General features: G+C 43.4%; 1 pseudogene; it reads left to right on the top strand.

Moving 5' to 3' along the window:
- The first annotated feature begins 5340 nt into the window (after positions 1-5340).
- LOC110291721 (small ribosomal subunit protein eS7 pseudogene) lies at positions 5341-5971 on the top strand (annotated as a pseudogene).
- Positions 5972-24245: the final 18274 nt, after the last annotated feature.

Raw genomic sequence — 24245 nt, 5'->3', positions numbered from 1 at the left:
AAGGGAGGGATCCTGAGGAGCTGTGCTGCCTCAGAGGTGAATGAGACTGCTTTTTCTGGAACGTTCTTGGCATGGGCTTGCCTTCCTGGCGTTTTCCTACATTGGTGACTCACTGTGTAGATCAGTGATTCTATGGTAGCTCTCTCTCTTCCATTCCTACCCGCAAGATTCCACCTAGAATCTTGAATCTCACCTGTTCTCTTGTTCTAGCCTGTGCCTCACCTTTCCTGTGTGTTTCAGAGCAAACCAATGATGTTGCTCTAGTTAGCCATGGCAAGGCCCAGAATTTCTGCTCATGGGCACTATGGATCAGTGCCTACAGCTCTGAGGTTTGGGTTGTTGGGATCACTGGAGCTGCAGAAGATCCGTGAGTGAGAGGATCCAGTGAGAGGAGGTGGGCACAGACAGTGCTGTTTGCTCTTGTAACAAATGGAGTGTGGGAGATATGTGTCTTTCACAACCCTTGGTGGGTGTCATGGAAACCTGCTGACACTGCAGTTCATCTCATGTGCAGTGACATGGAGACAGTTTTATTCACAGACTGCCAACCAGACTGGGCCACACAGATAGGTCTGGTCACAAGCTATTTGCAGCCAGCTCCACAGCCGCACAGAGCATGTGAATTTCCCACAATGTGTGGGGCCTGACTTGGAAAAAATGTTTTCAACAACAGAGAATTAAAGTATAAAATAAAAATAAATGTCAACTAAATGAGTACAAGCCATAACAGCATATCATCTAGTTAGCCACAAGTCAATGCATGTAAATGAGATTTAGTGTGGAATGTTTTCTGTGCTAGCCATGAAGGGCAGAAGGTGAAATCCCCGAAATGTGTTCGGGGATTTGCAGAGAGGGGAGGATCATAAGCAGACAGCACACATCTTTTAAGGAGGCACAGTGAGACAGGAGGGTCTGCACCAAAGATACCCACATGTTCTCCCAAAATGAATTATTTCCTACTAAATAAAATTGCTCAAATTGCTGTCTTGGTTCAAGTGAATGTCTTGCAGAAGTCAGCCAGGAAGTAGGCTGGGTGGTTAACATTGAGGCTTGTCTCTCTGCCAGCATCTCTAAACTGAGCCCAACTCTATTCAATGCCAGTTGTATGTCTAGCATCTCATAGCTGAAGAAGCCACAATAAGAGTCGTTCTAGTGTGTCTTCTGCTTCTGAACAAGCTTCACTCCAATGTAACCGTGGCTATTCAAAATCAGGAATACGATGCTCTGTTCAGATGAATTTCCACCTCCTTCTGGTTAGTAATCCCTATGCTATCTCTCTCTCCATAGAGTTCAGTACCTATCTCCAGGGCTCTCTCCAGGGTGCAAGTAACCCCCAGCCACGTACACCTACCTTTCTTTCTATAAACATATTCAGGTCAGCCAGGCACTAGAGCATGGACCTGGGTGTTTCTCTCTTCAGGGAATTTCTCTCCCACATCCACAGGTCCTGGCCAGGGTCATCTTTCAGAGAGGATTCCACCCACTGGGTAGAGCAAGTTGCAACAACAGGGGCCTCATTTGCCTTGTGCCATTTTCTTTATGTGCCCTTTTTTGTCCCCCTCTGAAAATGTCTTTTCATGCTCTGATTTTGTTTCCATATCTTCGTATTTTGTTTGCCTGCCTGCCTCCAGCCAGTGCGTCAATCCAGACAGAACAGGAATTTAGCTGTGGTTCAAACAGTGCTGCCATTGCTTGTAACAGTACCTGGGATCTGGGTGGTGGTGGTCGGAAGCTAGATTTTGGAGTACCAGGCTAAAATAATGAGCAAGTGGGGTTGAAACGACATGATCCATGGGAGTTTAAAGTCACAGAAGAGTCTGAGGTTCAAGGGTTGGAAGTAAACTCATTTTCACCTCATCTCTGAGTCTCCAAGAAACATCTGGTTTGTGTATGTGTTTAATTATAATGTACCTCATTACAAAAGAATTTGACTGCATCATTTTCAAAGATATGTTTGTATCTCTCTGAATCCATGAAGAAATATGTAAATATATTATAATAGGCATTTTAAAGAAAACAGAGGGAAGAAAATAAGCATTGCACACTTCACATGAAATGGCGGGGGGGGGGGGCGGGGGGGGTGGAGGCGCGAGATTGATCGTTACTGTTACAACGTTTTGTCTTTCTAGAACTAGGCACCAAATTTAACTTTGAACTTCTTAAGAGGCCAGTGATAGCTATTAAGGGCCCTGTGAGCCATGTGAAACACTTACAGCATCGGATTATTAGTAACTGAGTTTTACAGATCATATATATTCAAAGGGATTACCCAGCTCTATAGATTCATATGCTACTCACACAACCTGGAAAACGTTGTAGCGCCTCCTGGAGGAAGGACAGCCACGCTCCTGAATAGCACAACTTCTAACCTCACTTGGAAATAGGTACCTGGCTTTAATTTTCAGGCTCCCTTAATAATATTGAGGTCCACTCTCTTATGCGACTTTCTCAGCCCTCTTTGGTAAAATCCCTCAACAGATTAAGCCTGTTTACACATGCTTTCCAATGCTGGTGTGTGTGTGTGTGTGTGTGTGTGTGCGCGCGCACATGCACGTGGGTGTCCTATCCCTCTTCCTCCCTTCTTGCTCACACACACACACACACACACACACACACACACACTCAGGCACACACTCTGAAGGCAGTATATGTCAGAGTTGAAAGCACTGACCTTGGAATACTGAGCTGCTTAGTAGCAGTGTGCCTCACTTTCTTGTTTTGCCCACCTGGGTGACGATGGGAATTAAATGCATTGGAAGCGCTTGGCACACGGCATCTGAGGCTCACAGTTATGTGAGCATTAGTGACTTTTATAATTAAGGACCATTCCCCTTTAATATGCACCCTACCCCCTTGCTATACGGTTTATTTATTCCTGTTGTCTGTCTCTGTCTCTGTCTCTGTCTCTGTCTCTGTCTCTGTCTCTGTCTCTGTCTCTGTTTCTGTCTCTGGGCATGCCTGGAATTTCCTTCTGCTTTTCTAGTTTTTGCTTTGTCTAGCCTTGTTTTGAGACAGGATCTTCCTATTAGCCTAGCCAAGCTGGCTTGGTACTTGGATTCTCCTGCCTCAGACCCCTGGGAGCTAGGATTATGATATACCAAACGTGCTTTCAGCCCTTCAGTTCTTGCGGAATGCCTCCTCATCCTTAACAACGAATCCTAGACATTCCCTCCCATAGAAAGCCTTTCTTAATCTTTGTTTTGTTTTGCTTTGTTTTCACTTGATAAGTCTGAATGCTTTGCCTATGCGCACCACATGAGTGCCCTGTGCTTAAAGAGGTCAGAAGAGAGTATCTGGTTTCTTGGACTGGAGTTAAAGATAGCTGAGAGCTGCCATGTAGGCGCTGGAAACCAACACCTGGGTCCTCCACAAGAGCCATAAGTATTTTTAACTGCAGAGCCATCCCTCTAGCCCCAGAAGACTCTTTCTTAGTGAACTCACTGGCACTCCCCTGTGGACACTCACAGTAACCTTTTGATGGCTCGTTTTGTTTTGTTGAGACAGGGTCTCACTTTGTAGCCCAGGCTGGCCTCAAATTTGTGGTAATCTTATCTCCCCAAGTGCTGGGATGACAGACACAAGCCACCATGTCTGTCTCTTTCCACCGCAGCTAGAATGCTTGGGACGTGATATCTGTTTACTTGCTTGTCTCCATAGTGGACTGTAAGAGAATGACCAAACTAAACCTCGTGACTCTAGTAGCTCTTGTTTGCTTGCTATACACTGTTGTTCAGGTCAGTGGTTACTGAGCAGAGCACTGATAGTACGCAAAATGGGCAGCTAACAAAGTAACAGACTCGTGGATTTCACAGTATCATACTTACCTGGCCAGGACTGAACAGAACTACTGACGTTGAGGATTTATTGCTTAAATGAATTCAGATTGAACTTATCACGGCTGAAGGCGAAGACGAAGTCTTACTTCTTTTTCAGCAAGCACGTCAGGTACATAGTGTAAAGTGTTGGCTCACTTCCTTTACTGGATTTCAGCCCCATTTCTGTATTAACTGTGAGATTTAAGGCAAATTGGTAAGTGTTCTAGGGACTCAGCATTTCCATCTGGGAATAGACATTATGTACTTGACTTGTGTGTCCGTCACATTTCCTGTTATAATTAGGCCTGATGATGTACATGGGTGTACTTTTGAATAGCACATTACCCAACCCTCTGCAGACGCAGGACTAGATTATTTGGGGGAGAAATGGAAAGTGAGCGGCTATAATGGCTGTAGGGTAAACTGGAAATGTTATTATTTTTAAAATCAAGATTCATCTGCCGAACACTCTGTACATTTACCCTTTTCAATCACACCATTTCCTTTAATGTTAAAAGATGGTTTCTGTAGAGTTTCTGTACATGCCCTGCTTTAACAACAGCAATGTCTGCAGATCCTAGGCCCGGGGTATTCTGACAGAGAATGTTCAGTATTTCTAGGAAAGAGGCTGACTTCATACTTACCTCAAAGGAGCAGTGAGTCAGAGGTGACTGCTAAGGACAAAGGCCATCTTACTAATCCTAAACACAGGTCTGTGTGGTGATGGCTGTTTTTACACAGCCGCTGAGCCAAGGAAACCTGCGTATGTTCCAGTTTGCCAGCGAGAGAAGCTTACAAACCAGTCCTTCAACATTGCTTTGCTGCTTTCTGATTTCACTGCGATGATAACATAATGAAACCGCGGCCCTTCCATCAGAAGTCAGAACATGTCTGTGAATAATTAACAGACTACATACAAGTTTCCCAGCTAATTTTCAATGCCAAATGTGGGTTGGTTTTTGTATATAAATTGCCAGTGTGCCTTTTCCCTTCCAGTGGGAGCTTTGCAAAGGGAACATTATTGCTGTGATGAATAACAGTCTCTCCAGAGAAACCGGTGTGACGCAGGCATTTCATCCCACTGAGAAACACCACGCTTGCCACCAACTGATGGTAGGTCTCCTGCAATTAAATAAATATATACATATGTCAATTGGCTCCTTCCAAGTTCTAGGTCTTAGAGAAATAAAGGTTTTTGTTTTTTTTTTTTTAAGAATCTTTTTTTATTTTACTGCTTTTTAAAAAATGTTTAAAATTTATTTTTATTAAATCTTCCCCCTTGTTTCTTATTATTTATTAGAACATCCTTTAACTCCTTCTATACATCATAATAAATGGCCATGTTCTGCCATTTAATGTGCCCCCAACCTGCCATGAGAAGCTGACACCCTGCAACCAGGAACCAAACTAAGTCTTCTAAGTTGTTTTGGTCAAGAATTTTGTGATAATAATACAAAAGCCTAAGGCTCATATTCAAAATACACTTTAAGCATTCCTATGCGTCAAAAAGAAAAAGGAGCTCGCGAGAGCCGTCCCTCTTTCTAAGCCCGCGATCCGTCAGGGCGAAGCCATGTTCAGCTCCAGCGCCAAGATCGTGAAGCCCAATGGCGAGAAGCCGGACGAGTTCAAGTCTGGCATCTCTCCGGCGCTGCTCGAGCTGGAGATGAACTCCGATCTCAAGGCGCAGCTGCAGGAACTCAACGTCACCGCAGCCAAGGAAATTGAAGTTGGTGGTGGTCGGAAAGCTATCATAATTTTTGTACCAGTTCCTCAGCTTAAATCTTCCCAGAAAATCCAAGTCCGGCTATTTCGTGAATTGGAGAAAAAGTTCAGTGGCAAGCACGTGGTCTTCATTGCTCAGAGGAGGATTCTGCCCAAGCCAACCCGGAAAAGCCGTACAAAAAATAAGCAGAAGCGCCCCAGAAGCGGTACTCTGACAGCAGTGCACGACGCCATCCTTGAGGACTTACTCTTCCCAAGTGAAATTGTGGGTAAGAGGATCCGTGTGAAACTGGATGGCAGCCGGCTCATAAAAGTACACTTAGACAAAGCACAGCAGAACAACGTGGGAACACAAGGTTGAAACTTTTTCTGGTGTGTACAAGAAGCTCACAGGCAAGGATGTTAATTTTGAATTCCCATAGTTTCAGTTGTAAAGAAGATCGTGTTTATAATGTGGGAGAATGGTCTGAACAGACAAAATAATATGTAAATGAGCAATAAAAAAAGGTACCTAGTACCTTAGCCATCAGAAAGATGCAAATGGAACCCACAATGATGTATCAATATATACTCACCAAATGACCAAGATAAAATAAGCTAGCAAAGGAAAACCAAGTTCGGTAATCAATCAATCAAACAAACAAACAAACAAACAGCTATCGATGTCAGGAGCTGGCAGGCTGTGGGACAGCTTTTTGGCTTCCCACCACTGTTCTCACATGAAGCAGCCCTTCTTTCTCCCACTGAAGGATTCTCGTGCGTTGATTCATATCCCGTTTTACTGGCATAAATGGTCTTTGATCCTTTTCTAGGAAAGAATAGGTAAGGCCTAAATACCTGAGGATTTTTAATTTAGTGGCATTTCCCCCACTGTTTTCTAGCCCCTAGTATTGCCTCCGAGGAAGATGGACCTACTTTAATTCCTGTTCTGCACACTGTGAACTTGAAAGACGTGGTCATATGTAAGACTTTCTCCCCCCTCCCCGTAACTCCCACCCCCACCCACCACTTCACTATAATGAACTTCTCAGGCCCAGTAGCTCCGAAAACTTCCTGTATAATCTCCTTCATCCCCTCATCCCCTATCCTTTGTTTTTCCTTCCTAGCTTCCCATTGGAATTTGGGGTCATTTCTTATCTTCTTGTTTAATTTTAATTTCTTATTTCATATCTCTACTTGTAGGAGATTTCCTTTGACTCTACTATTTCACCCCTAATTTTTAATATCCATTTTCAGTTTAAAGAAAAGTATGAAATTTTAGTTTCCAGTATTATAATTTTAATTTGCACGAACAGATTCCTTGTTGTTTGATTTTTGTCATTGTTCTTATTTGATTTATTTAATGACCACAATCACTTTTCTTTTTTATTCCCAGAGACTCTGAATTCTGGTAGCTTTGATGTTTCCCTCTTCTCTTTTCATAATAATCGTTGGTCCACCTAATTCCCTTTTGACTGCATATCCGTTTGGGGGTCACTTGCTTTCACACTGGAAGATTTTTGTTTTTAGTATTGATGATCCTTGAACTGTGTTTATAGTTTAGTGAGAAGAATTAAAGTGTGCGAACCTCTCAGTGTGTGCACAGAACATCTTCTGGTGGTTGAGAAGTTGAGAACACAGCTCTCGGTCAAGAAGCTTCTCAGTTTATAATAAAGTAAGGACACAGCTAGTTCTGAGCAACCAACAGATCTGCTGTCCAAGCCTGGGACTCACCTCGCGTCTCCTGTAACGTAGAGATGAGTGTGCTATGTGAACTTCCTAATGGGATCCTTTCCTTCTTTGTTTTAACTCCTGGACAAAATCACACTGTTAAAAGCATAACGCTGCTCCAGAGTTCTGTATGTCGTTGGGATCTTTTTTCCTTTTCACATCATGGTTTTCTTCTCATGAGTAATTAAAACTGCAGCAAATCTATACCATGAATCTGAGAATAATATCCCTCGAGGTTGAAGACCCAAAAGTCTTCAAAATATAATACCTTTCAAATTTTACTCCATTTAGGCACTTAAGGAAAATGACACTTGTAGACACTATCAAAGCCTGTTGATTCACCTTCAAGCACAGTGTTTGCCATTAAATCATTTGTCATCATAGCCCCATTAAGTCATCAGCCTTAGTTTAGTTTTGCTTTTTCCCTCCTTTCCTATTTTCTCATCATTATTTATCGGTGACCCCAATTCTTAAAGTCAGTTTTGGTCTTTGTTGCTTGCAAGATTGCTGTCTGATTTATTTGGGGGAGGGGAGAAAGTGGAATATCATCAGTGGTGCTGACCTGCCAGCATGCAGGAGTGTACAGAACAGACCATTGATTGATGAGCCTCTTATTTTAATAGGAATTACTTAGCTTCCTTCTTTACAGCTTAATTTTCTGCCCCAAATCAGGTAATGACCAAATGTGTTTGTCTTAAAAAGGATTCCTTGTATATTAGATCAGAAAAGAGCTGAGGGTTGCAACTTAATGCATAAGATATAATTTGAAATGTGAAAACAGAGGAAGTATATCGGGAAGACAAATTGTGAGAGCATGAGGCACAGAGCATACCAGAGGACAAAGCCATCCCATTCTGCTCTCAGCTGCATAGTAAGTGTGCCTGGGAAGCTTTGAAACAAATACCAAGAGGTGGGTTCCACTCCAAATCAACTGAAACTGGACCTCTGAATTAGTGGCCTGAAAATTAGTGTGCTTTAATATTACCAGGGGGTTCTAATGTACTGTAAGGGTTAAAGACAGTTGACATGGGACAAGGTGGTTCCATAATGAATGGGAATAATGAAGTTTCCCCCAGCCTCAGCTTTGGAGGATTCTGGGAGAAGAAATAAAGACAGAGGACACAGAGGTTTTTCTATTCTGTTTGAGAGGCAGGAGAAGCACCAGGGAAGGAACCAAGAACTGTACAAAGCCATGAGTGCCAGAGATGTTACAATGATATTGGAAAGGAAATCCTACTGTTAGAAGGAATCAAAAGGCTTCTAAGTAAGATGCTTATTAGAGCTTCCTAGGGAGTAGGAAGTGAACACTTGGGCAAATATATGAAAAGAAAAGGGTCAAGGTGGGATGAGTCATAGGGGACACAAACTGGGATGTCCTGGGATTGCATTAGGGTTGGTATGCTCCACTCTTGCTACCACCCTTCACCCAATGCTTTGCCCTAATCACTGCTGGAATGCTTCTGCAGTGTCATCACAGAGAGAAGAATTGGCCCAACGAGACTTAGATGTCAGAGAGTTGGGCTCTGTTATCCACACGACCTGGTCCTGAATGACCAAAGGGAAAGGTGGGATTACTCACTAACTACAGCTGTGATACTAAGAAGGGAAGAGTCTTAGGGCAAGGGGGAGACAAAACAGCAAGCTGGCCTCTACTGTGAGGAACCCTGAAGTCTTATCAAGAACTGAGGTGAGGATAGCAGGCTCAGAAGCCTTCAGAAGTTTGCTAAACAGTTCAAAACAATGCTTTACAAAGAGATTCTTCCAGGTTCCTGAGGCAAGTTTGAGTGTAAGGCAGAGTCTTCTAATATGTCAACATGGTTTTCAGGATGGATGACACAAAATTTTAACTTTAAATAGCCTTCATGTGTTTTCTACTATTGTGTAAGTCTTATATAAGGTCAAGCAAGATGTTTCTTGCTTGCCATATATGCCATACATGACCTTGAATCTGTAGGGAGACATTTTGGCACCTGAGGCAAACAGTGGGAGATAATTGATGATAGGGATCACAGATGGTCATTATTAACTGTGGATACCATCTGGCAACTTCTCGATTTAAATCATTACTCTGGTTAAATAGATATTAAACTTTCAAAAGTTATTATTTAGAGTTTTGTGTCCTCTGAATCTTCATGCTTCAGGTCTAACTCTTTTCACTTATGTGACTCATGTCCATCCTTGGTCCATAAAGCTCAGGTATGGAATAAGAGTATGTATTGTGCATATACACTTACACAACAATACATTGAGAACATTAGGAGTTTAGTGACTTCCTCTTAGTAATATAAGCATTAGTTATTACTCACAGCACTCAAGAGGTGATATCCAGGCCATTTGTGGAGGTTTGAATAAGAATGATCTTTATAGGCTCATATATTTGAATGCTTAGGCACCAGGGAATAACTATTTGAAAGGATTAATAGATGTGTGCAGGGGGTGCTTCTGATGCTTTGACCAGGAATCTGCACGTGAATGCTGAAGGTCTTGTTCCCCAATTGGGTCTTGATTGATCAATAAAGATGCCAGCAGCCAATGGCTAGGTGGAAGAGGCGGGACTTCAGGTTCCCACAGGCAGGCTAGGAGATGCAGGAGGAGAAAAGAGATTTGCCTTGCTTTGGAGGGAGAATCACCCACCATGTGAGATCTTGGGTGGAGTGGCCATTGGCCACTTCCCCAGGTGGGAGATTAGAAACTCAACTAAGCTGAGAGCAGATGTAAGGTGTTGAGCAAGGAGAAGGTAACTGGACAACTAAGCCAAGGGAATATTTAGAGTGTTGAGAAAGGAGTAAAGGAAAAGGCGCCCTAGCCACAGGAGGCTTAGAAGAGCCCAGCTGCTGATCCATAAGGCAGGTTAAAAATGAGCTATGTGTGTATGTGTCTTTCATTCACAGATCCAAAGGAACCAGGGCAGTGGTTGGTAGTGCTGTCTGCCTGGAGCTTAAAGCCGGGTAGTAGAAACTACACGCTACAGATATGACCTTGTTGGAGGAAGAGGGTCACTGGGTGTGAGCTTTGAGCTTTCAAAAGCCCATGCAAAGCCCAGGTGTGTTTTGTCTCCCTCCCCACCCACCACACACACACCTATAGATCAGGATGTAACTCTCAACTACTGCTCTGGTGCTATGAGTCATGACCCTCTGACACTGTAAGCAAGTCTCCAAATAAATGCTTTCTTTTTTATGAGAGTTGCATTTTTCATGGTGTCTCTTCATAGCAATAGAACAGTGGCACTATTCACACTCATGTATGCTGTGGTGAGTCCATTAAGGGGTTCAGAAAGGATAGGAATCTGGTGGGAACCCAACAAGAAGGTGGCATGGATGTCATTTGAACTCAGATGTGTGACTCTAAGGCTCAAAATTTCTTCTCAGCATATTTCTCAAACTACCCAGGGACCATTTATATTGAAGAGAGGTCCCAGCCATGGCCCTGGTCTTTTGGGCATTTTCAGTTTTGTGTGCTGATGGAGCTGTAGTTTTAGGTAGACTGCATTGTTGAATTCAGATTAAACCCAAATAAGATGAAGGTACTGGAGTGGACCAGTGCTCTTCACACAGTCTTTGGAACTTACTGCTGAAGACTACTCAAGGTTAAATATCCATTCCTATGATTTTTTTAGTATTTTCATTGTGGATCAATATTACAAACACATGTAAAATATTTAAACCATACAAAAGGGTACATGCCTCTCAGGAATTTGGAAAAGAAAAAAATTATTTCCAGAAGGTTCAAATTAAGAGATTTCAATGAAAGGACTGTTTACAGTAGTGTGCCAGGGTTAGTAGGGAAACAAGGGACATGGGGAACCCAGACACTTAGCCAACAGCCTGAAGGAAGAAGTAGTATTAGTGTGGTCCAGTTTGAGTTGGGAAGGATCTGCTTTGAGACAAATTTATGTATTGCCAGAGGCACAGTACCAAAGAAGGAAGGAACATGGAAGGAAATCTTCAGTCTGTCTTCTAACTATGAGATCTCTTGTTGTGACTCATACTGAAGAAACCCAAGAAGTCAGACATCAAGAGAGGCACAGTTGACTGTGTCTTCTGTGGAGGATGCATACGGAGAGCAGGAAAGGTGGTGCTGGGGTTGAGCAGGACCACAGAACAACCAACCACAGAAGCACTGGCTTCTCATCCCAGATCCCTGAGGGATCTATTAGCCTTTTCTTTGGAACCTTCTAGAAATAGTATTTGCACATACAGCCTGCAATTATCTTAACCCATCTCCTCACAAATAGTAATGAACCCCTCACCTTTCACTAGCTCCCACCACTGCTTTTTTTTATTTTTTCACCAAACATTCTATCTTAAATTTGGGTTTCCTGTAGAACTCATGGAGCTCCCTGTAGTTAGTTTCTAACTACGTCAAGTAGACAGCACCAGAATCACTTGGGAACATGAGAATAGTATAAGGAATTAGAAACTACAGGTGAGTTGCAACAACCAAGGAGCCTTCCTCTTAAAGGTGTCCCACTTGATCCAGGGGTATTAGCAGCTCACATGTCAGTGTACTCAAGAATCTATGCCCAGAGACCCATAATATCAGCCTGCATGGCCATGTGCTTATGGGATAAGGAAAACAAAGGGCAGTAAGCATTAATGTGGGTATTAATATCCACTGTTAGTACAAATGAGAGTCTGGAATCAGCATAGTTTTTGACACATCTATCTTATATTTCCCCTTGTGTTTGGTTCTTTGGACCCAGAAGCTGTGCCTTTATCTCTGGTTGAGTCATTGACACAATCAATACAAGCTAAGTATGATTGTGAAAAAAGCACAGTGACCACACAGAGGCAGCAGCTTGGAATCTACAGCTAGACGACTTGCATTCCACCCTGGCTCTCCTGCAGGAAGTGTATGTGGATAGTTTGGAAACTTTGAAGACTAAGTCAAATCTTTAGGTCACAGTTCCTGAACTCTGGTACTTTTAAAAAGTGCCCCAGGATTGTCTAAGATGCAGCTAGGCATGAAAACCCTGGTTTATGGACAGATATTACCTGCCAAATGTGTGTGAGATGCTAGATAATCTAATATTTCTTTTTGCCTTCATTGCAAACCTACACATCATATATTTTGTTCCCCACTTGTGGTTTGAATGAAAATGGCTCTCAAAGGCTCATAGGGAGTGCCACTATTTTGAAGGACTAGGGCATGTGGCCTTGTGGAGTAGGTGTGGTCTTGTTGGAGGAAGCATTCATGGGAGTGGAATTTGAGGTTTCAAATGCTTTCTCTCTTCCTACTACCTGCATATCCAGATGTAGATCTCTCAGCTCCCTCTCTAGCACCAACTATGTCTGCCTGCGTGCTGCCATGTTTTCTGCCATGATGAAAGTAGACTAAACTTCTGAAACTCTAAGCCAGCCTCAGTTAAATGTTTTCCCATGGTCATGATGTCTCTTCACAGGAATAGAAACCCTAATACCATGTCAAGAGCAAATAAATATCTTCACAGCACAAGCAAGTATAATGGATTTTAATTAACATGAAAACCTAACTTCATACCCCATCATTGGAACCACACCCTTGAGCCTCAGAGTCCTCTTCAATACAAAAGAAACAAATGATGGTTATGTCATTAGATTGTGCCGAGAATGAAAAATACAATATATCAATAGTATGGTTATATATATTAGGTATCAGTATTATTAACATTAATGACTTGTATATAACTTGGACTTTGAGGATTATTATGTTGAGAAAGGCTAGAATTATGATCTATCAGAAATTTCTCATAGAGACATAGAGAAATTGATAACAAGGTAAAATTTAAAGACAATAGATTATGGAATATTAATGTAGAATAAGCTATATCTATGGTGAAGTTATGCTACTTGTTGAGGTTTAGGGCACTAATAAACAATGCTACCCCATGCTCTTCTGAATTTGGAGTCTGTTAAACAGTCATTGCAATAGTACAAAGATTTCCAAATCCAAGTGAATATTTTGCTACTGATCAAAGCTGGCTTGCTGTTGGGCAGTGGTGGTACATGCTTTTAATCTCAGCACCCATGAGGCAAAGGCAGATGGATCTCTGTGAGTTTGAGGCCAACCTGGTCTACCATAGCTAGTTCTAGGACAGCCTGTTCTACACAAACAAATCCTGTTTCAAAACAACAACAGTAAAACAAAACAACAACAATCACAAAAACAAAACAAAACAAAACAAAACAAAAAAATCACGAAACAACAACAAGGAAAAGTGCCTGGGTTTAAACCACCTGGGTTGAGTCTCTCTGGTTTCTATGGAAGACCTTGCTCACAGTAAAGTTTCAAAGCAGAGATCTGATTCCATGAATTCATGTTTAGGCTGCAGATTTCACACCCCTGAGGCTGAAAGGCCTGCACAGAGCAGAGCTGAACATGTGCAGTGCCTTCTCCCAGGTTTTCAAGCAAGTTTGCCCTCCCAGGAATGGAGGTGGTAAGCTGATCCTTCTCTGGTGCCTTAGTACAGTGAAGTGGGGGTGCATTGTGCAGGGATTGTTCTTATGCTGGCTGGCATTATATCAACTTGACAAACAAACTAGAGGTATCAGAAAGGAGGGAACCATAATTGAGAAAATGCCTCTATAAGATCTGGCTGTCAGGCATTTTCTCCATTATTGATGAGGGAGGGCCCAGCCCAGTGTGGGTTGTGCCATTTCTGGCCTGGTGGTCCTGGGTTCTATAGGAAAGCAGGCTGAGCAAGCCAGGGAAAGCAAGTGGCACCCCTCCATGGCCTCTGCATCAGCTCGTGCCTCAGGGTACTGGTACTATTTGAGTTCCTGTCCTGATTTCCTTCAATCCTGAACAATGATGTGGAAGTAGAAGCCAAATAAACCCCTTCTTCCCTACTTACTTTTTGGTCTTCTCTTCTTTTCCCTTCCCTTCCCTTCTCTGCTTTTCTCTTCTTTCCCTTCCCCTCCCCTCCCCTCCCCTCCCCTCCCCTCCCCTCCCCTCCCCTCCCCTCCCCTCTTTTCTTTTCTTTTCTTTTCTTTTCTTTTCTTTTCTTTTCTTTTCTTTTCTCACCCCTTTCATTACCTCATCTGTCTCCTCTCTCTTCCATACCCTCTCTCCTATCTCTTCATCCTCTTATTGTTTCTCCTTCTCTTTCTCCCTTACCTGTCATATCTTGTTTCATAAGACATGGTCTTTCTGTGCCACCTAGACAAGCCATGAACACACATGTTTTTGGCTTGTCCTCTTTAAAGCAGGGATGGCAGGCACTGACAGGGGTGGCTAGAAGACACTTTTTATGACTACTAGATGATAAGGACTTCCACCAACTTTCTGGCATAACCCACTGTTAGACAAGAGGCACAACTCTGCAAAGAGCTGAGACCTGATTCCTACAGGCCACTTTGGAAGCATCTAAAAATCACGCAGAGGGAGACACACAGAAGGACATCAAGTGATGTCATCTCTTTCTCCAAGAAAAAGATGAAGAAGAAGAAGGAGGAGGAGGAGGAGGAGGAGGAGGAGGAGGGTGCAGGGGAAGGGGGTGCTGAAGTATGCTGAAGCATTACTTCCCCCGATGTACCACACAAATGAGTATAGCATACAAAATATTTAGGGCATGGAGAGAAGAGTTGAGAGAGAGAGAGAGAGAGAGAGAGAGAGAGAGAGAGAGAGAGAGGAAGAAGGAGGAGGAGAGGAGGAGTGGCCAGACATGGGCATGTGGAGAGTGAGAGGGGAAAGGAATGGGGAGAGAAGAGACAGGAAAAAGGAGAGGATAAGAGAGCAGGAGAGCAAGAGAAAGAGGGTAAGTGAGGAGGGGGCAAGCATCTCCTTTTATACTGAGTCAGGCACACCTGGTTATTTCCAGGTGACTGTGAGGTAGAGCCTAGAAGAAATGCTAACATTCCCCCTTTTGGTTTAATTAAAAAGAAAAAAAACTAGAAAAAGGTGATGGTAAGGCAGGAATAGGGTCATCATGATCTTTAGCTACTTCCTTCTGAATTTGGGGTGACGTGTCTCTGGAAAACCTAAAAAAAAAATGGACATGAGGATGTTGGACCAGTCTTAGGAGAGTTGGCTGTTTCCTTGCTGTCCAGGGTCCAAGGAACCATCTGCAGATAGGAAGGAACAGGTCCAGTAGAAGCATCTGTGTCTGTGAGAGAAGATTGGAGCATCTGTGGGTTGCTTCTCTGGAGCTGTCCTGGTTATAGTAAATGCCTGGACTTGACAAGATGCTGAAACACACACACACACACACACACACTACACACACACACACACACACATATATATATATTACACTATTTATATTACACTATATATATTACACTATATATATATTACACTATATCTATTACACTATATATATGTGTGTGTATATATACATATATATTTTACAGGTAGAGAATAAAATTAAGTAAGCATATTTGGGAGAAAAAATTCTTTTAGGTGTACATTTGAAACCCTTAGGTCTTGGTGGTTGGGGTGAGGGGAATTCCAATCCCAGGGCACAGGAGAGGAATCCCATCCTCTGGAATAGGTAGCAAGTGGGAACTTAGGCTATTAATTGGCAGGGTACTTATCTGGATGGAGTCTATTTGGTCCATAAGAGATAGAGCTGAGTGGGTTTCCTGTAGCTTGTAAGTTTACAAAAGAGATAGAGATAATTTGTTAACAATATGAACAATCTTTAAAACAAGCTCAGGGAAGACAAAAACTTTTTGTGGAGCAGAAGAAGCAAGGAGGGTTTTTGATTTTGTTTTTTCTGTCTAGGAGACTGAATATGCATATAAATTTAGTACAATGAGAAACAATTTTAAGTTTACATTTAAAAGAAAAGGAAACTCAAAACTTTGACCTTGTGACTATGATAGTTGATCATACAGTTTAGCATGAAAAATACCTTAAGTCTATAGTTAAAAGATAACCAAAGGAAACGTGTAGTTGAGCATGATAACTTAAAGTTTAGATTTAGCATGCGATCTTAAAAGGCAATTAAAGGAAACTTAAAATTTGAACTTACGATTATACACTTGGATACAGTCAGAAATATGGGAAGAACAAAGTATAATCTAGGAGTTATGTATTAATTAAAATGACAGAGGTTGGTCTATAGTCCACTATCTAAACAGTTCCCAGGTCCCTGTTGTCTCCATGGCAACTTGGGTAGAGTCAGTAGAGTCAGTCTGGCCACCAGGCCCAGAAGACTAAAAGTTTTTTCCTGTGGAGTAGGTACTTATGAAAGAAATGGCCCACCTTGACAATATATATATTGCAGTGATCTTTAACTTTTTACTGTTTAGAAATCTCAGCCTTGCAGCTATCAGAAGAGAAAAACACATAAAGAGACACACATTAAGAGACAAGTGGTTTGAGTTTTATCTGGTGCACACTTGGTATAGAGCTGGTGTGGACCAGAATGGGGAGGAAAAAAAAAAAACAGAGTTGACAGTGGGCTGTGCAGCAGCTTGGCTGAGCCAAGTACCAGGTAGGGGCAGAAGGCTAGTGGGACCCAGGCAATGTCAGGTCAGTGTCATGGAGAGGGCTGGTGAGTGAGCAAGAGAGCACACTGGCCCATTTCCCAGGCTACCCTACAGAGTGGCCTCTGCAGAGGGTGGAGTGGTGGTGACCTGGGGACCTGGCTCTGGGGCAGAGGGGATGGCTGTGGGAATTCACAGCAGTGGCAGCATAAACAAGGGGGAGGGGCAGAGTTAGAGCTAGTGACTGAAGTAGCATTCTCTTAGTCTCCTAGCAACTCAGCTCAGGAGGTGTGAGAAAGCTCTGTGCCTGTGCCACAAAGCACAGAAAGGTGGAGATGAGCGGGCAAGGGTGGTGGCAGCGGTGACTACAGGAAAGTAAAAGCAGGAGAGGGCGAAAGTCTGCCACAATGGCTTGGCAGAGAAGAGTCCCGAGCAGAGCAGAGTCCCAGGCAGAGCATGAAGGGACAAGGCAGATGGCTGATTTTCCCACCACCACAGCAGAATCAAGGGGCAGGGAACTGGAGCAGAGAGCAAACGGTGAAGAGAAATAAGGGGGGGGGTCTACAGATCAATGTTGTTTTTTAAAATGCCAGTTAAGTGGCCATGTAGAGATATTGCTTGCTGGGTACTGTGAATTGGACCTGGAGACGCCCCAGTAAGTAGAGACGCGGCAGTGAAGACTTCCCTTTGAGTGTGGGATATTATTAAAATGTTTCTACTGGCGTCCTGAAAACAAAATTAATAACAAACAGGAAGCCAAGCCTAGACTTGCCAGGTTATCACATGGAAGCTAGTGGCTGAGTGGGTCCCAGGCTCACAGGAGAATGGTTTAAGTAAGCTTAGGGCTTTTCTACAGCAGTGACAGAAAACCAGTTCTGAGAGGGAGAGGGGTCATCCAAGGGTTAGCGGTCCTAGAAGGTCAGTGAGGGTCAGTGAAAAGACCAGTCATAACAAATGAATATCTCTGTCCTCAAGGACAGCACAGGGGGTAGCTGTGAGCTTAACAACCTTCCCTTGGGACCAGGGGACATTTACGCTGACCAGTAGGGGAAAGAGCTTACCAGTTCTCCAAAGTTTGGATGAATAGGTCTAGCAATTGATGGCTGTAATCCCACGTGGCAGCAGGAGATGTGAACCTACAAGTTTCTAAATCCAAGAGTAGTCTTGCCATCAATGTTGTGTGTTTTGTAATATATATATAAGAGCCCAGAGTCCAATCCATTCCTTTTCTAAAGGCAGTCTCCTTCTTCCTTAGTGTGGGCCTGTTGAAAGAGTTTTGTGACTTTGTGGTGAAAGAGCATCTTGGCAATCAGGAACCAAGGAATGTCAGAACAATCAATGCCCCACCTCCCCACCAAGACCTTATGAAAGAGATTTATTGGGAGGTGGGGATGGCTGCTTCTGAGCGGGTGGAGACCACAGCAGAGCATGTTCTGATTGCAGACTGAGAGTATGGAGAATTCTAGTAGGGAAAACATGGGCACAGTGGTGATGCTGGAATTGTATATTGTCTAAGTAATGATGGGGTTAAGTCATTAAAGGCTGGGTGGGGGATGGAGGGCATCTGGGTCTGGAATGTAAGTGGTTGTTAGTTGATGAACATTTCTCCCTTTTGTTTAACAGTTAATAAAAATAGGAAGGGGTGACTGGTGAGGTAGCAGTGAGGGTGCCATGCTCTTTAGACTGTTTTCGGATAACTAGGGCTGTTGACATCTTTGGGGGACCCAAGAAAGATGAATGCTGACCAAGGCCAGGAAAAGCAAGCTGTTTCACTTGCTGTCTGTCCAGGCTCTGAGAAACCATCTGGGGCTAGGGAGGTGCAGGCCACATTAGAGCAGTTTGTAGTCTTTGATTGATTGGAAATCTGCTGAAACATATGTATTAGGGCCAGAAGGCAAAGTTAAAGAGTTTAGGGAAATTTTTTTTACCTTGGATATACATTTGAAACTTCCAATAGTGGGGTGAGTATAGTCCCAAGACCAGGAGAGAGAGAGAGAGACAGAGACAGAGACAGAGACAGAGACAGAGACAGAGACAGAGACAGAGAGAAACAGAGAGAGAGACAGAGAGAGACAGAGAGAGACAGAGAGAGACAGAGAGAGACAGAGAGAGACAGAGAGACAGAGAGAGAGAGAGATCCTACCCTGAGGAGCAGGTGGGGAAACTTATGAGAATTTAATTTATCTGGAGTCCATTTGACCTGTGAGAGGTGGATTAAAGTAGATTCCTTGAAGTTTACAAGGACTTTCTTTTTTTTAGGTTTAAAAAATAAAGTAAAAGTTTTAGATATGTTAGCATTACTACTGCTTATAACCAGTATGGAAATCCACATGTAGAAAAGGCAGTAGAAATATACCTTTGTATCAGAGCTTGGGAACCAAAGAATGATGCTGGCTTAAAGTGTTAACATTCTTTCTAGAGGGCTAGATATATAGACTGGGCAGAGGAATTTTTGGCATGATTGAGAAGCACTCTGGGGCCTATTATTAGAAGGTAACCAAAGAAAATGTAAAATCTTGAGCTTGTGACTGATAACAGTACTCAGTGCTTTACCAGCTTATCAGAACTCGAGGCAGAAAGAAATATGGAACGTTTTCTAACTTTTTATATATCACTTTCTAGACCTTTACAACTTGAATTAACATACCTTAGGAGATTTCCTTAGACCTTCAGAACTTACATAAACTTTAAAGATTTTCCTATCCAATCATTTACCATAAGACACAGTTGGTAAATTCTGAAAGCAGTCATTGTAAAGCAATTCCTTTGAAATAAAAGAATAGTAAAAAGTTACTTTGAAACCTGTTTTGTGAGTTTATCTCTTTTCAGAGTCTGGTAACCAGGTGAACTGTTTTCTCAGCTGGAGAAGTAGTAGGTCTAGAAAAGTGAGGCCTGACTGGGAGGTGTTTGGTTTTGACCAGGGGACAAGAAACTGAGATGCATATTTTACATGCCAAAGCGGACCTGGCCTCCAGGTTCTCCCAGCATCCTTCAGTCCCTATCTGGCATACTCAGCCCCAAACCTTAAACTTTCTGGCCCAGGGGCTGGGCTGCCCTTCCCCCAGAGGCTCTTCCCTGTATTCAGACATTTTGGGCTCTCTTTTCTCTTCTCTCTCTCTGTGAGTGCCCCTTTCCCCCTCTCCTCCCTCTCCCTCTCCCTCTCCCTCTCCCTCTCCCTCTCCCTCTCCCTCTCCCTCTCCCTCTCCCTCTCCCTCTCCCTCTCCCTCTCCCTCTCCCTCTCCCTCTCCCTCTCCCTCTCCCTCTCCCTCTCCCTCTCCCTCTCCCTCTCCCTCTCTCCCTCTCCCTCTCCCTCTCCCTCTCCCTCTCCCTCTCCCTCTCCCTCTCCCTCTCCCTCTCCCTCTCTCCCTCTCCCTCTCCCTCTCCCTCTCCCCCTCTCCCTCTCCCTCTCCCTCTCCCTCTCCCTCTCCCTCTCCCTCTCCCTCTCCCTCTCCCTCTCCCTCTCCCTCTCTCCCTCTCCCTCTCCCTCTCCCTCTCCCTCTCCCTCTCCCTCTCCCTCTCCCTCTCCCTCTCCCTCTCCCTCTCCCTCTCCCTCTCCCTCTCTCCCTCTCCCTCTCCCTCTCCCTCTCCCTCTCCCTCTCCCTCTCCCTCTCCCTCTCCCTCTCCCTCTCCCTCTCCCTCTCCCTCTCTCCCTCTCCCTCTCCCTCTCCCTCTCCCTCTCCCTCTCCCTCTCCCTCTCCCTCTCCCTCTCCCTCTCCCTCTCCCTCTCCCTCTCCCTCTCCTTCTCCCTCTCCCTCTCCTAATCCCCCCACCCCATTTCCCCACAGTGACTTCTCTGAACTTGGTCCTTGTGGCCACTGAAGTCTCCCAGAGGAGAGCATCTTCCCAATAAACCTACCCTTAATGTAATCTAATCTGGTTTAAATTGGCTCATTTCCAAGAGAGAAATAACCTATTAGATGATGCCAAACCCAGGAGAAGTAGAGTCTCCAGCCTGACAGCCCAGGGTCTTGACTTGTTGGGGGACAACTTCTGACCCTCTGAGAAAGATTCCATTGCCTTGCCTGGCCTGACGTGTAGACAAGCAGGGACACCTGACATGCCTCAAGATGCTTAAGTCAAAGTAAGGTCAGTGTCCCAAGTTCCTCCTCCACAGGGAGGCCTCTCAGATTTGCTGGGCTTGGCAGCCTAAAATTGATCCTTCCCTGGAACCTGTGTCCCCAACAAAGCCATTGACATCACAGGAACCTAGTAGGGTAACTGTCTGGTAATGGGTAAGTCTGTCATTTTGATCGACACATAGGACATATATATATATATATATATATATATATATATATATATATATATATATATATATGTGTGTGTGTGTGTGTGTGTGTGTGTATGTGTGTATGTATGTATGTATATATGTATGTATATATCCTTCCCAGGTCTCTGAGGGGTTTGAACCCACTGATCAACTGCCTGTGTCTCATGGTAAAAAAATTAGATAAAAAAAAAGTTTATGTAAGGTCTGAGAATATAAAAGCTTCTAAGAAACTAAAGGTCCTCTCCTGCCTCTCCCTCCTCCTCCTCTTCTTCCTCCTCTTCTTCCTCCTCCTGCTCTCCTTCTTCCTCCTCCTCTTTCTCTTCCTCTTCTTCTTCCTCCTTCTCCTCTTCCTCCTCCTCCTGCTCCTTCTCCTTCTTCTAGGGGTGGGGTGAGTGGTCACAATGGTGCAGGGAATACTGGAAAGTGAATGTGATCAGATTGCATGATATGAAATTCCCAAATAATCAATAAAAATAGTATGTAATTTTAAAAAAAAGCTCAAACAAATCCTTACCCAAGGGAAAGAGCCAGGAGGTTGGTGAAGAGGGTTAAGACCATCATTGGTGGTACCTCCTCCTCCAAAAGTACCAGAGAGGTGCCAGACACTCAATGGTCACTTTCTTGTTCTCAGAGAAGCATTTATAACAACAGAGAAGGATCACTTACCAATTGCTGGTGATGGATGGAGGGCTCAGTGATCTGTGAGCCAGAAAGGCAGTCTATTGTGAAGGTAAATCTGTTGTGAGTGCATTAGAAGTGAGAGGGTCCCAGTATAGCTCAGACCCTGGGGGAGATTACAAGCACCAGCCTGTTCAAGTCTTGGCACCTATTAAAGGGTTTTTCAACTGAAAAGGTATCTTTGAGATCAAGGGCCAAGGAATACCACAAAAATCACACCACATAACAAACCTCTCCTCATACAAGAGATTTATTAAGGGGGATGGATTGCAAAATGGCTGCCTCTGTGTGGGAATGAGTCATTGAATGGTGTATAGGAGAGGGGTGAAGTGGGGGTGGGGGTGGGGGGAGATGCGGAACATCTGTTTCTGGGATGTAGGTGGTTCTTAATTAATTAAGGCTTTCTCTTATGTCATTTCTCACCTGTGAGGAGGTCCATGAAGGGGTATATCTGAGAACACAGACCATGACATTTTTCTTTTGTTTTAATATTATATTATTTTTAAAAGCAAACTATTTCATTCCCTTCTTCCCTTTCCTCTCTCTCAACAGGAAGCTACACTTGTCTAATTTTCCACACACAGCTTTCTCAAAGATACTTACAAACTGATCGAAGGAGTGGATAGGAAAGGGTCTCCAGAAAAACAGGAATAGCACTGAAGAACATCCCCACCTCTGGTTTCTCCCTCTTCTTCGTCTCTTTCAACTATACCAAGAATACCAAGTCTCTCAGTGTGCGCGTACTGTTTTGCGGTATCTCTGAGAGAGACAAGATAATGAGTATTTGTCTTAGTTCATCCATGAAGTTAATATGTGAGCTATTCTTAATTACATTGAGGAACATTAATTCAACTTGGTGTAAACAGTAATTTCAGATAATTCCCACCAACCCTGATGCTATAATAGCTCTATTGAACAAGCCCTTTGATTCCCTCACCTGGGCTCTGGAGACTAATGCTGATGTTTAGCTGCAGAAGTCAGGCTTCTTATTTCCTCTTGGCTCTGTCTAGCCTTTACTCTCTTTTGGTTTTCTAGGACAAGATCTTTTTTATTTTATTCACTTTTCAGACCACTTTATCTTACCACCAAGGCGAGAATTCTGCTACAGGAACCACACTGGGCAATCCCTTTCCCTTCCACTTTCCTCACAAAGCCCAGAGCAGCACAATAAAGAAAGAAAAGGTAAGTGTGCCTTCCTTGCCAGAACACAGGAGGAAAGCAAAGCTGCCTCTAAGCTTTTCCTAATCTCTTTAGAAATGAAAATGTTGCATCCCCCATACCACAAGGAGGTTTTTGAGGCTCTCAATGCACAGCGCAGCACACCAAAATGCTAACTGTTTGGAGAAAACAAGTTGAGTGTGTTTAGGAAAGTACAGAGGAAATGCCCAGCAGTAACCATGAGCAAAACATGATCCAGGTGAAAGGCTTTGCAGCAGAAAGCTCTGGTGCCTTTGGATTGCTATGAGGATGTTTGTCTGTGTATCTCTGTCCTATGGTATGAATGGTTGTGTGGCCTTCAAAAGCCATGTCAAGAATTTAACTCATCACAACAGTCTTCCATGGTGGCAACTTTAGAAAGAGAGTAAATCATAAAGCCTCCCCTAAGAGGGTGACATCAACACTTTGTAAAGGAGACAGGGAAAGCTGGGCCCTACTGGATTTTCTGCAGTTCGATCATATGAAGACATAGTGTCCATTCAGTCCAGCAGTGATAAGAATCAAGGAACTCTGTTTTTAAATGTTTTATTCATTAATAATCTTTATTTTTACATGTATATCATGAAATATAGCCATATCTACTCAATTTTGTTCCAGGCTCCCTTCCAACCTACCCCTCCCAACTTCAGCTTTATCTCATTCAACCTCTATTTCTCTTTTTTTCTTCAATAACCCAGTAATCTAAGTTAGTGCTTCTTATATGCACATGGGTGAGGGGCCATTCCACCAGGGGCCACACACCCCAAAGCAGAATGATTCTCCCTCCTCCAGCAGTTACCAAGTGTCAATAGTTCTTTAGTTAGAGGTAGAGTCATCTAGAAATCCTTTCTTATTTTAGCTGATGTTCTGGCTGACTTCTGTGTAACCATAGCTGATGTGAGTTCATGAGTGAAGTAGCCATGGTACGTGCAGAAGACAACACTTCAGAAGACTTCTCTTCCTCCGGCTCTTGCATTATTTCTACCCTATCTTCCTCACTCTTCTCTGAGTCTTGGCAGGTGCAAAAATGAGAGCAATAGTAAAGGTATCTCATTTAGAGCTGAGTACCCACTGCTGCTCTCAGTACTATGGGCCTCTGTACCAACTGCTTTTGCCCTCTATTCTCTGGCTAAGATTGAGAACAGTTTGGGTCTATGGATGTAAACATATTTAGAAGTCAATTTGAGAACCATGGCCATTTAGCAAAAATAACAATAGCAGTTTTATCCTGGGGCCTATGACCTCACTAGCTATGGGCAACTGACCAAGTTTACAGCATGAAATCCCCTCCTGTGAAGCAGGCCTCATTCTAATCAGAAAACACTACATTGCCACCAAAAGTTGTGTCCCTGTTGCACCAGTGTGCCCATCTTGTCAAAGTGCCTTCCTGAAAGCAGGAAAAAAAATTACTTAACCAGACACCACAGCTATCAGAAACTT

Source organism: Mus caroli, unplaced genomic scaffold (assembly GCF_978045245.1).
Source record: "Mus caroli unplaced genomic scaffold, Mus_caroli_1 scaffold_3, whole genome shotgun sequence".
Classification (NCBI taxonomy): Eukaryota; Metazoa; Chordata; class Mammalia; order Rodentia; family Muridae; genus Mus; species Mus caroli.
The sequence above is the reverse complement of the archived record's forward strand: the minus strand, read 5'-3'. Positions and strand labels throughout refer to the sequence as shown.